Source organism: Narcine bancroftii, chromosome 12 (genome assembly GCF_036971445.1).
Source record: "Narcine bancroftii isolate sNarBan1 chromosome 12, sNarBan1.hap1, whole genome shotgun sequence".
NCBI lineage: Eukaryota > Metazoa > Chordata > Chondrichthyes > Torpediniformes > Narcinidae > Narcine > Narcine bancroftii.
The window spans coordinates 32,306,058-32,319,279 of NC_091480.1; the positions used below are offsets into that span (position 1 = coordinate 32,306,058).

A 13,222-nucleotide genomic window follows, 5' to 3' on the forward strand; every position below is an offset into this window, starting at 1 on the left:
ATATTACTATCTTAGTCTTGTTGGTGTTAATTGCCTTGGATCTGGTTCCTGCAGCTACATTCCTAGAAACCCAACCGTGGCAGGCAGTGACAGATTGGTTCGAGTAAAAACTCGCAGAACTGCTACATTTACTCGCAGAACTGCAGATTTTCGTGTTTCACACAGATTGGTTTGATACTATGGCACCTGGAGGCCAGGACCAAACATGCAGAAGGCCAGCCTGTTTAACTTGTCCCTGCACTTTCTTTGGGTGTAACAAATCGACTGTTACAGTGTTCCCAGTGTCTCGGATTAAGTAGTCAGGCATTTTGTTCACCTTCTCGCTCGTGATCATCCGATAGTATCATCATTTCCACCCCTCTCCAGGAAAAAGTTTCTGAGGATACTAATGAGATTTAGTTTGACAAAATGATTGATGCCTGGTAACTTGACACATGATGACTGTGGTGGGAAGGACTTGCGCTTGGTGTTGCCCCCTTCATTCTTCTGAAAGGAAGGCTAATTTAAAAAGGAAAATGCATGGTTTCTGCACCGCAACTTTTAATTTGCACACTATCGCAATGGTTCTGGAACCTCTCTGCCCCTTCTCTGTTTTAATCTGCCACTCCACAAATTGCTGGGATGTTCCCAACAGCCAGAACACAAGGTTCCCTGCATCTGGCAGCAATCATCTGTGCAGCAGATGTTTGACTATTGTAAGGGGGGGGGGGGGTGGTGGAAAACTCAGGAGCTCTTTGAGCAGCATAACTTCCTGTTGAATATTGTCTCTTGTAATAACTAGGGAAACTTCTTTTGGCTGTTTGGGAGAGGTTAATTACATTTGGTTCATAACCTTCGAAAGGATTTAAAAAAAAAAAATGGAATGTCTTTGTCATACTTCAAATAATTGTGTAATCAAAGTGTGTAGTCTTGTTCAATGCATTAACATTTTTGCACTCTTAATAAGCTTGTAGGGTTAGTGCTCCTTGGAAAATGTACAACAAACTAATTTAACATAGATTGCATCTGATAAATGATGGTGGCAGAGTTTTGAAATCTTAAAAAGTGTAGCCTGATAAAGTATGCACAGAAGTAAATTGGTAACGAAATGTTGCATGTTAATTGAAAAATACCTGATATTCAATATTTTTAGTCTTCTATATGAGCCTTCCTAAATTGTGCAGTATAACTTTGATCCTCTTGTGTAACCTAATGGGTGGGTATGGGGTGCCCGAAGGAGAGAGGAAGCATCTGTTGGTGCTTCCATCTGAATTTGTCCCATAAGAAAAGAGTGGAAAGGAGCAAGGCTCATGCATGAACTGATACAAATTGAAACAAAACTGTACCTACAAGTTTTGTTTCAGTGCTAGTGGTGTAAGATTCTGGGGCCAGGGCCACCAATTAGTTTAAATGGACTGGAATTGTGGTTTAGTATGGATCGCATTAATTCTTTATTTTTCTTTACTGTCCTGCCTTGCCTGTCATCCTCCTCTGTTGGTTTCACCTTTTTGTCGCCCTCTCTCCTTCCTCATCCTGTCTCCATTCTTTCACGAGATGTACTTTGGAATAGTGATGGGGTGGGGGGGAATGGATGCATGCACAGGGTCTGTCCTGAAGGCAAGATAAAGCTTAGAAGGATGTGGTCCTCGTGCAGGCAAATGAGATTTGTATAGATGGGCAAAAATATTGCTATGGGTTTGATGTGCAGAAAGACTTATCAGTCTTCTGTGTAACCGTACTTTTCGGATGTGGGAAGAAATCACTGCTGTGGCTTTTGTAGAATGGGATACAAAATCAATTTTGACAAGGGGATAAATGTTGGGAAATATCAAATTATAAATTTCCTCAGATGCAGTTCTACTTGCTGGGACTGAATTAGTCCTCTGGCCCTTGTGAAAGTACATACTTTTCAAGAAGTGAACAGCCACAAGTAAGATTATCAGTTTAGAGAACTGCAAATGTAAGTGCTTTTTTTAAAAAGAAAGTAGTACATGGGATCGTGTAGATTTTATTTTAGGACAGCACGGTTCGCTTAGCAGTTGGTGCAATCCTGTTACAGTGCCGGTGACCTGGGAACAGATCTGGCACTGTCTGTAAGGAGTTTGTATATTCTCCCTGTTTGCATGGGTTTCCTCCAGGCACTCCGGTTTCCTTCCATCCTTCAAAATATACCCAGGTTGAGGACAATTCGATGTAATTGGGCAGCACAGACTTGTGGACAGGAAGGGCCTGTTAATGTGCTGGATGCCTAAACAAAAATTAAGGGGCGTTGAGCTCACTGAGTTGGTGCTGCGTCTTTTTAAGGAAAAGACACACTATTCACTTGCACTACTAGTGCAAGTATTTCAGTAACTAGTTATTGGATTTTTGCTGTTGAAAGTTACCGCTGAATCTGTTTCCATACCTCGGTCAGTGAGCACATTAGTCTTCAACTATTTTCATTGGGCCTTGCAGTGATGCTAATATCCTTGCTTGGTTATTTACTGAGGGAGAAAAAGTCATTTGTTTAGTTAGTCACTCTTAATAGTTATTCCCCAGCAATTGATATCTCAGCGATTGGACACTTATTTTTTGTATAAATTCTTGGCTTATTCTCTGAGTCACAACTGCAGATTTTATCTTCTCTTTTGTTACGTGATGTGTTAATAAGGGACCGATCTGCGGTTCTCTCGGTCCACTGGCAAGTTTATTGGGTTAGAATTTCCTTTTACAAAACCACATTGGTCTTCTCTTTATCAACCATTCTTGTCAAAAGCCCCTTTTCCCACTGACATCCCAGTTAATTGGCCGCGCAGTGTCCCAGGTTAGGAAGCCCCTTTGTGCCATTACCACTGAGCCACCCTTAACTGGGACACAAATTGCTTTTCCACTGAACTCGCTCATCCCCGGGGGATCATAGTGTTCCACCTTCAACTGGAAATTGGTGACTTTCTGCCATCCCTTTTCCGCTGGTTTTATCAGCGTGCCGTCATTAGCAAATGGCGGGGATATGAGTAGAGGTAAAAGCAGTTCATCCCCGGCGTGAAATGACGTCAATTGATTCTGGCGTTGGGACAGTTTTCCTTCTCCACTGGACCCTGTCCCAGTTAATTCAGAGACCTCTAGCCAGAATAGCACCTATAGTCACATTTTCCCCCACTGTCCAAGGTGTACCAAGAAATCTTGCCCTCTGGCCCCATCAATGTATCTGAACGTCGGAAAATTTCATCCACCATCTCTTCAGTTCCTGTTCTTGCACCTAAACCAGGATCTAGTCTGTGTAATGAAGATTATTATTTAAAGCTTGCAACTAGTTTGATCTTGCTCCATCCTGACCACTTCCTTGTTTACTGTTGCTTTTGGCAAAGTACGCTTCCCTAGTTAAAACTAATTGACGTGAAGTAATTGGTACCTTTGTCACGCCTTGCATTAGGCCCTTGCTACTTCTCTAGAGTCATCACTTACGAATCAAGGACTTCTTCCCTGAGGTGGGAATCATGGATTTGCTCATGGAGGTGCTGCCTGGTGGGGTGGGTGGGATGATCCTGCTGGGTTTTCCCCCTGGGGTTTCTAGTGTGCACTTTGCCACCCTGGATGCTGCTGCTCCAATCTGCATGGGGATGGGCCAGGAATTCCCAGTAAAGGAGCACATCCCTGAAACTCTTTCTCTGCCTCTCGGAGAGTTGCTGGCTGTGACAGAGCTAGGAATAGATTTGTTGAACTGTTGTATTGTTTTTTAATTTTTTAAAATTTTTCACATTGTGAACCATATCAACTGTTGTATTGTTGAATCTTTTGGGTGTCCACTTTAATATTTCTTTGCGACAATGTCAAATTTTATCCACAAGGCTCATTTGTGGTGATTTTTGTTTTGTCCAGTCCATCTTCTGCCCAAGTAAAATTCCTAAACCCATGCCTCGCATTCCATAATCTTGTTCTTGAACTAATATAATCTATTCTTATTGTCTTTGTTTAAATCTCTGACAATTCATGTAGTTGGATTTGTGTACAGGATTTAAAGAAATATCCTTGCCTGAGGTCCTAATACCATTTGTTCCTTTTACCTTTGAACACCTTAACAGCTAACATTAATGTTGATTTACTCAACCTTCATGGTCACTTTGATAATTTTAACGACTCAATTTTATCTATTCAGACAAGTTTTGCAATAATTGGGACTACAGCCAGAGTGAATGGTGCATTTTGATCTAAGTTGTTCAGAAGAATATTTATCGAACAACACTGAATCAGCCCATACGTTGGAGCTGGGGTGAGGCGAGATTTGCAGCAAGCAGCAAAGTTAACTTTGAAGGAACTGTGGCAGGTTTGCAGAATAAAAACACATTTCTGCAGGAAGACTGAGGGGTGGAAGATAGTTACATGTGTGTAGCACTTAGAATCCATTCTGGTCACTTCTGTCAGAGGTTTTCAAGCTTGAGTTGCACATGCTCATTAAACATGGAACAGACCCTTTGGCCCATGATGTCTACACCAAACACGATGACCAAATTAAACTAAATCACTGCTGCTTACATGTGATATATATCCTTGTATTCCCATTATATTCATGTCCCTCTCAAAGCCTCTTAAATTCTATGATTGTATCTGCTTCCACCACTACCCCGGCAGCTGTTTGAAGCACTTGTGTTTTTAAAAAAAGAAATTTGCCCCACACATTTCATTTAAACTACCTTTCCCCACTTTAAATGCATGTCCTCTGGTATGTGACACTTTTAGACTGAGAAAAATATTCTGACTCTCCACCTTCTCAATGCCTCTCAATTTTATAGACTTCAAGGAGATCTCCCCTCCAGAGCAGTTTGCCCTACTTCTTACATAGCTCATATCCTCTAATCCAGGCAGCATCTGAGTAAATCTCTTCTGTAGCCTTTCTAAAGCCTCCACATCCTTCCCTAAAGGGGCAACCAGAATTGTACATCATACTTCACAAGTGGCGTAAGCAAAAGTTTACGTAGCTGGAACCTGAGACTTGTACATGGTGCCCCAACCCACGAAGGCAAGCATGCCAAATGCTGCTGCCATCACCTGATCTTCTTGCATGGCCATTCTCAAGGTGCTATGGACCTTGACCCCCAGATCCCTCTGCACATTGGTGCTTTTAAGAGCCCTACTGTATACTGATGGAAGAAATTTTATGCAGAGAGCCTGACATTAATGCTAACATAGTTTGACAATACCCTTTTCATTTGAGATCTCAAATTGTAACACCTTGCACTTGTCCAGATTAATCTCCATCTGCCATTCCCCTGCCCATAAGTGGAACTGATTTGGATCCTGTTATAATATTTGATGACCCTCTGAATTGTCCACAACTCCACCAATCTTTGTTATGCAAACTTTCAAAGTCACCCACCTACTTTTCATTCAGATTATCTGCATTTATCACGAACAGTGGGATTCCCAGAACTGGTCCCTGTGGAATACCACTGGTCATGGACCTCTCGCCAGAATTGCACCCTTCCACTCTACCCCTTTGATTTCCATGGCAAGCCATGGGAATTCCATCAATTCACTTTGGATCCCATGTGTTTTAACCTTCTGAATCCACCCATCGAAAGGAAACTCATCAATTGCTTTAAAGTCCAAGTGGATCTACTACCTTGCCCTGAACCACCTGTACCACTTAAAAAAAAAAAAAAAAATCAATCTTCAGACCTGTCCTGACCTGCATAAAGCCATACTTATTTTCTAAATGTGAGCAAATCCTATCATAAGGTATCCTCTCCAGTAATATCCCTTCCATTGATGTTGGGCTCACTGGTTTATAAATTTTCTGAATTATTCCCATTTCCCTTGAACATAGGAACAACATTGGCTACTCTACAGTTCTCTGGAACCTTGCCTATTGCTAGTGAGGGTGCAGAGATTATCAGGAAAGACCCAGCAATCTCCCTTTCAATAACCATTGAATTTGTGATTTGGCCACCTCAATGCTCTTCAAAAGACTCCGCATAATCTCTTGATTTTTAAAATGCATTCTCCATTTCATGATCCTCCATGTTGTCCTGCTTGGTGAATAGTTGTAGTATTGTGCTGTCGACTAGAAGGCAATACGACTTCCATTCTGTTTTCGATTCAGAGGTGGTTCTGGGGAGCTGGAGACTTCCCAGAGATGGGGGTAGGAGGTTTCTGATGGACAGGTTTATATGTAGATCATGATCAGTTGTGCTCCATTAACTGTCTAAATCAGTGGCTCTTTTCCACTTGCATACCTCCTTCAGTAATCCCTTACTAACCACAGCACCCATTGCATAGGATACGAGATGTGCTCTGTGATTAGAAAGGGATTACTGAAGGTGGTATGTGAGGGGGGGTGGAGAAGAATAGATTGAGAATCACTGGTCTAATCAGTGCCTCTATCTGCTCGCATTAATATTTCCACTCCTGGATGGTTTATATAAATTCTCTAATTCTACAATCATGTACAGGATTATTTTTATACTTGTTAACTAAAGACTTGCTTCCCTATTCCTGCTACTTGGAGATCTTCATTAAACTTGTTCAATAAGACTTTTGAGCTGCCTCTCTATTCTCTTTCTGTGGCTCTGTTTCCCAGGTTTTCTTTAGGTATTTTGAAGATTTTGCCAAATTTGAACAATGCAGTTGCTTATTTTCTGTGTGCAGTTTCCATTTGAGTCAGGATCACTGTGGCTGAGGCCGGAAGGAAACCTTTTTGTGGCTTGCACTCCTCTGATCTCCACAACCTTCCTCGCTACTTAGCTGGGTGCCATGCACAATTCCAATTTGCGTCTTTGCTGATGGACTTCTGTTGTTTGAACCCCAGCCATCTCTACCTCATTTAGGCAAGCTAAATCTTGAGGGTTTGTTGACCTTTTTCATTCTCCAAGCAAGTTGAAGATATTCACATTAACAAAAGTAATACAGCAAGCATACTGAAATTCACATGGACAATACCAGCGGATTAGCGTTATGAGTGTTCAGGAAATGATGGCCGACATCCAAGCAGCATTTCCCCTTTAAGGACAGAGGAGTTGTCCCAGCACCTTTGACTCTTTTCTCTTCCACTGCTTCCCTCAGACCATCCCGGTCGGTGTACTGCTACAAATAGGTTTAAACTCCCCCTGCCTTTCACCAGGACGCTACTTCAAATGCCACCGTGCCCTGAATTTAGCAATGCAAGAAAATGAATAATGCAACCCTGAAGTAAATAGAAGATGGTGCAGATGTAACTGGTCTCTAACAACCTGGGAGGTGGTCAAATCAGGCTTTTTTCCCCCAAAATGAAATGGGAATAAATGTCACAGTTCATACCACAAAAGGAGTAAACAGTCCAATATCCCTCGTCAGGTGCAGCATTTAGGAGACAATCGCTTCAGCTGTTCGGAACAGCTTAAATGCTTGAGAGATCTTTGGGAAGCGTTTATAAGTGGACGTAATGCTAGAAACAACATCCCTGAAAGTGAATAGCATTCCTCCATGGTATTAACAGAAAGAAACTCATCCAAATAGTTAGTAGAGATCACATTCCATTTTTGTTGCTATTGGGCACATGCCAGGTTTCACAAGTGCAGGAGGGGAATTGGACCTTTTTATTAAATTGTGAGAATGCTATACAGAGGTGCCCTGACAGCTTTACAGCTGTTCATTTCCTATTTAATCCATTCTATTGGCTGTCCCTGGCAACAAGGTGCCCCACCTAAACCACAAAAGGCAGGCATGCGTCTCCGAAGTGTTGAGCATCCATGGAGGTGGCTGCGATCACTGCTATGGGCAGCAGCTGGGAAGTGGCGGTGCAACCCGATCCTCTTCACCCAGCTAAGATGGAATCTTCAATTGACCATGGCCTTTGACTGAGCTGTGTGGAGTTGATGTGTTGACTGAGAGGGGGGGGGGGGTAAACTGCAGGAGAAATGCGTTGAATTTGTATTGAAAATCTGAGCATCTACTGGATGCTCCACATGTAGGAGATTTGCCCTTGATCGGTTTAAAAATATTAATTTTTAACATTCATTTTTGGTGGGTTTAGATCTATTTTATAATATTATTGAAATATAATTTGCTTAATTGAGAAAGTGGGGTACCTTGGATGAACTGATATATCTAAGTGTAATGTACTATTTTTTGAAAAACACAGTAAATAAGAATATATATTTAGTCAATGTGGAACTTCAATTCCAATAAAAAAAATTGAAAAGAAAAATACTAATTTTCCCTTTGTTCATTTTATTCATGTGTGCTTTTCTCTAATTAGTGGTTTCCTTGTTGCTTGGGTTGAATTAAAACCTTTTTTGTTCTGCAGAGCAACAGTTGTGATTGGCAAGAGTTCTTGATTGCACTGGCTAGCCTGTGGTGCCCAAGGTTAGTGCACGACTTAAAACGTGGAACATTCCAACACAGTGCAGGGCCTTCAGTCCACTCTTTTGTGCTGACCTACTCCACAACAATCTGATTTCCCCCCCCCCCCCCCCCCCCACCTCACAACCATAACCCTCTATCTTTCTTATCCATGTGCCTATCGAAGAGTCTTGATGTCCATAGTATACCAGGCTCCACCACTACCATTCCAGACACCCATCACTCTGAGTAAAAAGAAAAGCCTTTATTACTTGATATTTTTGGACCATTCACCTTAAAAATGTCCCAATTTGAAGATCTTGCCTGTTGTATCTGCTGCACAGTTCTGCTGTAGTTATCGATTAGAAGCCAGGAAATCATTTTGCACCCTAGAATGGGAGTGCTGAGAGCAGTTGTCCAGCAGTAAGTCAAGATACAACTTATTATCATAGAAATAAAACTTACTGCATGAAATTTCTTTTTGCCTACTGCAAGGCTGACAGATTTCCCACTGACAGGAATTGCCTAAGCACCTCTTACGGTTAAATTTGGTCAAAGAGAGAGAGAGAGAAAAAAGCGAGTTACCTCAGAGAACATAAACCAAGAATCAAATGAGCATCAAACACAATGCTGGAGAAACTCAGCAGGTCAAACAGTGTCCTTCACATAACAATGTTGAGCCCTTCCTCTTGGTATGAGCAAAATGTAGACAGATGCCCTCCCAAAATGTATTGGGTTGGGGGGCAGGCTGAGGAGCACAGTCCCACAGATAGGAGGTAATAGGGAGGGAGGCACACCAACAAACAAGGGGAGGAGGGATGGCTCTGTGAATGGAGAGGGAAGGGGTGGAGAGTGGAGGAAGGGAGTGGGAAGCAGGCTAGCAGAAATCTGGAGAAGCCCATGTTAATGCCATCAAGATGGAGGGTGCCCAGGTGGAAAATTTGCAGTTGCTTATTCAATTTATGGATGGCTTTGGCTTGAGAGCACTTGAGGCCATTGGAAAGGCATGTCAGCGCAGGAATGGGGCATTGAATTGAAACGGTTGGCCACCGAGAGATCCTGGTCACTGATGCGGAAAGAGCGAAGGTGCTTAGCGAAGTGGTCTCCCAGTCTGCGTCCAGTCTCTGATGTTGAGAAGGCCACAATGGGAGTCCCGTGGATAGACAAGTGAAGTGTTGCTTCGCGTGGAAGGATGACTTGGGCCCTGAATGATGGTGTGGGAGGAGGTGTTTTGGCCTTTAGAAAAATTGCTCACTGGCATCCATTTGCTTTGCTTTCCGAAAGGAATTGCCTTTGCCCAGATGTATTGATTGAAACTGAAGGCTTTTGTATCTTATTCGTCCTTGCTGCACAGACAATGGGACAGGGATTCCATGGAGCAGACACAATCCCTGGGTACTGTTCGCTAATTTTTGATCTCTATACTGTGTGTGTACACACACGCACATTCTTTGATGACAAAGTGGGACAAGTTTCTTGTCATCTGATTGCACAAGTGCAATCTGCTGAAACCGCGTTCCTCAGTGAACAATACGCAGATGTCTTACCAGATGTAACACACATACAAGCAATACATATGCAGCACAAGTGTGTACCACATATTTTGGTGTACAGGTCAGCCCCCCCCCCCCAACAGCCTCACTTTAATGGTTTTATGGTATATCTGGCGTATAATTCGACTCCCATTTATCGGGCTGTCCAGGCCTCCCAGGAACCACCCAAAGTATTTTTTTAAAACACCCCAATCACAAGTAACAAAGCTGTAAATTAATTTTAAATAAAACCTTGGCCTACTGGGCAGGAGTGGTGATGGTGACTTCGTGGGTTCCAGGTCAGAGCGGTTATGGCAGTGCCCAGCGGTGGGGAGGTGCTTCTAATATCGACTTGTGTCAACGTTCATCTCTTTGTTTGTGAATTTAAGGTTTCAAAAGTATATCTGGCGTATAAGTTGACCACCCCCCCCCCCCAACCACACCCACTTGGGGTTTTGAGTCTCGACTTGTACACCGAAATATGCGGTAGGTAGTTTTGTGAATATGAGAGGTTGGGATGGTTAGTGGGAGCAGTTTCTTTGGTCGATTGCCATTCTCACTGCCTGTGGGAAGAAGCTGTTCCTCAGCCTGAGGTGCTGGGTCTGACACTCCCATAGTGAAAGAGGTACAGGAGTAGCTGAATTAAGGGGTCCTGAGTGATTTGTGAGCCTTCTTCAGAAGACTCCATTGATTCGTTCTCACTTTAGTGGTCCTGTGGATTGATGTCCGATCTATTTCTCTGCGTCAACTGTACCACGCTGTGATGCAGCCAGCCAGGGTGCTCTCAATTAAGATCTTGTAGAAGGTTAACATTATGGTAGCCTTGGACATTTCAGTCTTCTTGGGAAGTGCAGTTGCTGTTGTGCCTTCCTGAAAAGTGAGGGGATGCGTATTCAAGCGAGGTCGCAAGCTCCAAGGAACTTTGTGCTCTCCACTGCAGAGTTGTTGATGTGTGATGGAGGGTGGTCATTCCTTGTCCTCCTGAAGCCGATGATGGTCTCCTTCGTCTTGTCAGTGATGAGACTCGGGTTGTTATGCCTGCACCTTATCACCAGGTGTTCCTACCTCTCTGTACTGTGTCTCGTTCTCGCTGATGAGACCAATGACTTTTGTGCCATCTGGAGGCTTGATGATACTGTTGGAGCTGGATCTGGGGATGCATTTGTGGGTCAGTAGCATGAATAGGGGTGGGCTGAGCTCGTGGCCCTTGAGTGCACCAGTGATGGTGCTCGACATTCTGTTCCCGGCGTGGACAGTTTGGGGTTTTATTCAATGCTGCACGAGCCTGATGTTTTTTAAAAAAATTTTATTTAATAACACATAACATTAACTACTAAATATTAATACAGACGTAGTGTGATTAATTATTTATTTTTTAAAAACCCCAACCTCCCTACGAATACCTTCTCATCCCCATCTACAAAGAGAGAAAAAGGAAATTATCTAATATTTAAACTTTTGGGCTGCAAGAACGGTGGCACCTATCGGAGCGGACCGAGAGATCAAATTTTAACACCAATAGTTTTCAAATAAGGGCTGCAAACTTTAATAAAGAAAAAAATATTTATCTCTTAACTTATTAGTAAACATTTCTAAAGGAATACAAGCTTTCATTTCATGATGCCATCTTTTCATACCTAAAACCGAGTCACATTTCCATGTAATAGCTGAACACTTTTTAGAAACAGCCAAAAATTCAATTTGATCCATAGTCAGTCTCAATGTTGGTGATTTCTGTCCTGTGGTGAGTTGGCTTTGGTTGGCTGTAAAGTCTTCGTTTCTTCCTCTGTTGCAAATGAGCTTTTTTCCTGTGTTAGTGTGGAGTTGGGGAAAAAAAATGCCTTCATCTTTTAGTTTGCAATTGTGTAAATGTAATTTTGTGCTTTTTAAAAAAAAAAAAAAAAAATCTGGCATTATCTTTTTAATATCGTCTGTTCCGACTTTTCAGTGTTTGTCCATTTTAAACAGAAACTATATTTACTTCTGTGTTTTGGCAGAATCTACATTGTCATTTTGTAGAGGAGCATGAGCTGAATATTTTCAACAATTTAATTAATGATTGATGATTGCTGTTCCTCCATTGAGGATAAATTCCTCCACGCTTGTGTGCTGCGAGATGACTAATGAGATCGGTACGGGAAGCACCGACTCTCTATAAATGGGGGAGGGGGGGGTTTGTTGTGACTGGAATGAGGGGTTCAGCGTTTTCTGCTCTAGGACCTTCATGTTCTCAGTACTGCCACGCACACCCCCCTCCACTTTGGTCACGGGGAGGGGTTTCCAAGGGTCTTATCCATAAGATTTTTTTCTCTTTTCCCCCCCCCCCTTCCTGCAGAATTTGGAACAGATGTTTGGTGTTGGCTATGTATGTCATTCCCAGTGAAGTTGATGAGAACCTCTTTTCATGTAATATTGTGCATGTTGGCTTGAGAGAGGATGTTGATGGATTGCATACCCTTTGTAGTCAACTTGGAGGATTTTGCAAAGTTTAGGGTATTTGTCTAATGTCTGTGGATAGTCCAAGTCTGCGCATGGAAGTACAAGAATAATTGCTGTCTGGTCATGGATTTTGTGCCAGGTCTCTTTTATAGCCTGTGATGCCACATTGCAAGCAGCAATGAACTTCATTGTCTATGTTAGCCTTTGCACTTTGACAAAACTTGCACTACACACCGTAGACAACTTCCCAAACCTTGGGAGCCATCTCTTGGCAGTGTGGTGCAGCCGTGCGAGCAGGGTCACTTGGTCCTGAGCCTTGCCTGCACGCTGAGGTTTGGGCGACTTCTGTGCTGGTGTGTTGTTGCCATTGGTTATAGAGTTTCCCCTTTGGTTTTGAAGATTGGCTTCACTCCTGCAGCAAGTTTGGAGGTGAGGTCGATGGTGGAGTGAGATAAGTGATGGGGGAATGACGCAGCCATTTTTGAAATTGCATTCAGTGAAATTGGCCATGGAACGAGCACAAGATGGACATGAATTTCTGTGGGCTACCCATCTGAGGAAAGTGCTTCCTTTGATGGTTTCAAAGGATTAATGTGATATTAGGGAGCCAGTTTATGGTGACTGGTGCTGCTTCCTGCATTTAGAGTTGTGGAGAAGCTTGTGTTCAATCACCTAGTACATGGACAGAATATACACTGTGATCGGTCACTAGGGAGCAGGAGGTGGTGGCTGAGAGCGGACACGTTATTTCATTTAGTACTCTTCCCACGGATCAGTTATTAAACTTGGATGAGTTATCCACAGTGCTGCAGTTAGTCTGCTTATTAATGAAGAAGGAAGCTTGTTTATTAACTTTTACAATGGCGAAACAAAATACAGTAAAACCTCTGTTATCCAGCAGCTATGGGGATTGGTAAATGCTGGATAAGTGAACTTTCTGGTTGCTTGAGATTGCCCGTTGCATTATTGGCAAACTA

General features: G+C 42.7%; 1 protein-coding gene across 10 annotated transcripts in view; it reads left to right on the forward strand.

Moving 5' to 3' along the window:
- LOC138747396 (inactive rhomboid protein 1-like) overlaps positions 1–13,222 on the forward strand; it is a 297,832-nt gene that overhangs the window by 38,020 nt on the left and 246,590 nt on the right. For 8 of the 10 annotated variants that reach the window (XM_069906559.1, XM_069906556.1, XM_069906554.1 and 5 more), the window contains exon 2: positions 8,240–8,298. The exons of the other annotated variants lie outside the window; for them this stretch is intronic. The gene's annotated coding sequence lies outside the window, so the exon portion shown is untranslated. The remainder of the gene's footprint in view (positions 1–8,239; positions 8,299–13,222) is intronic. 10 annotated transcript variants of the gene reach the window in all.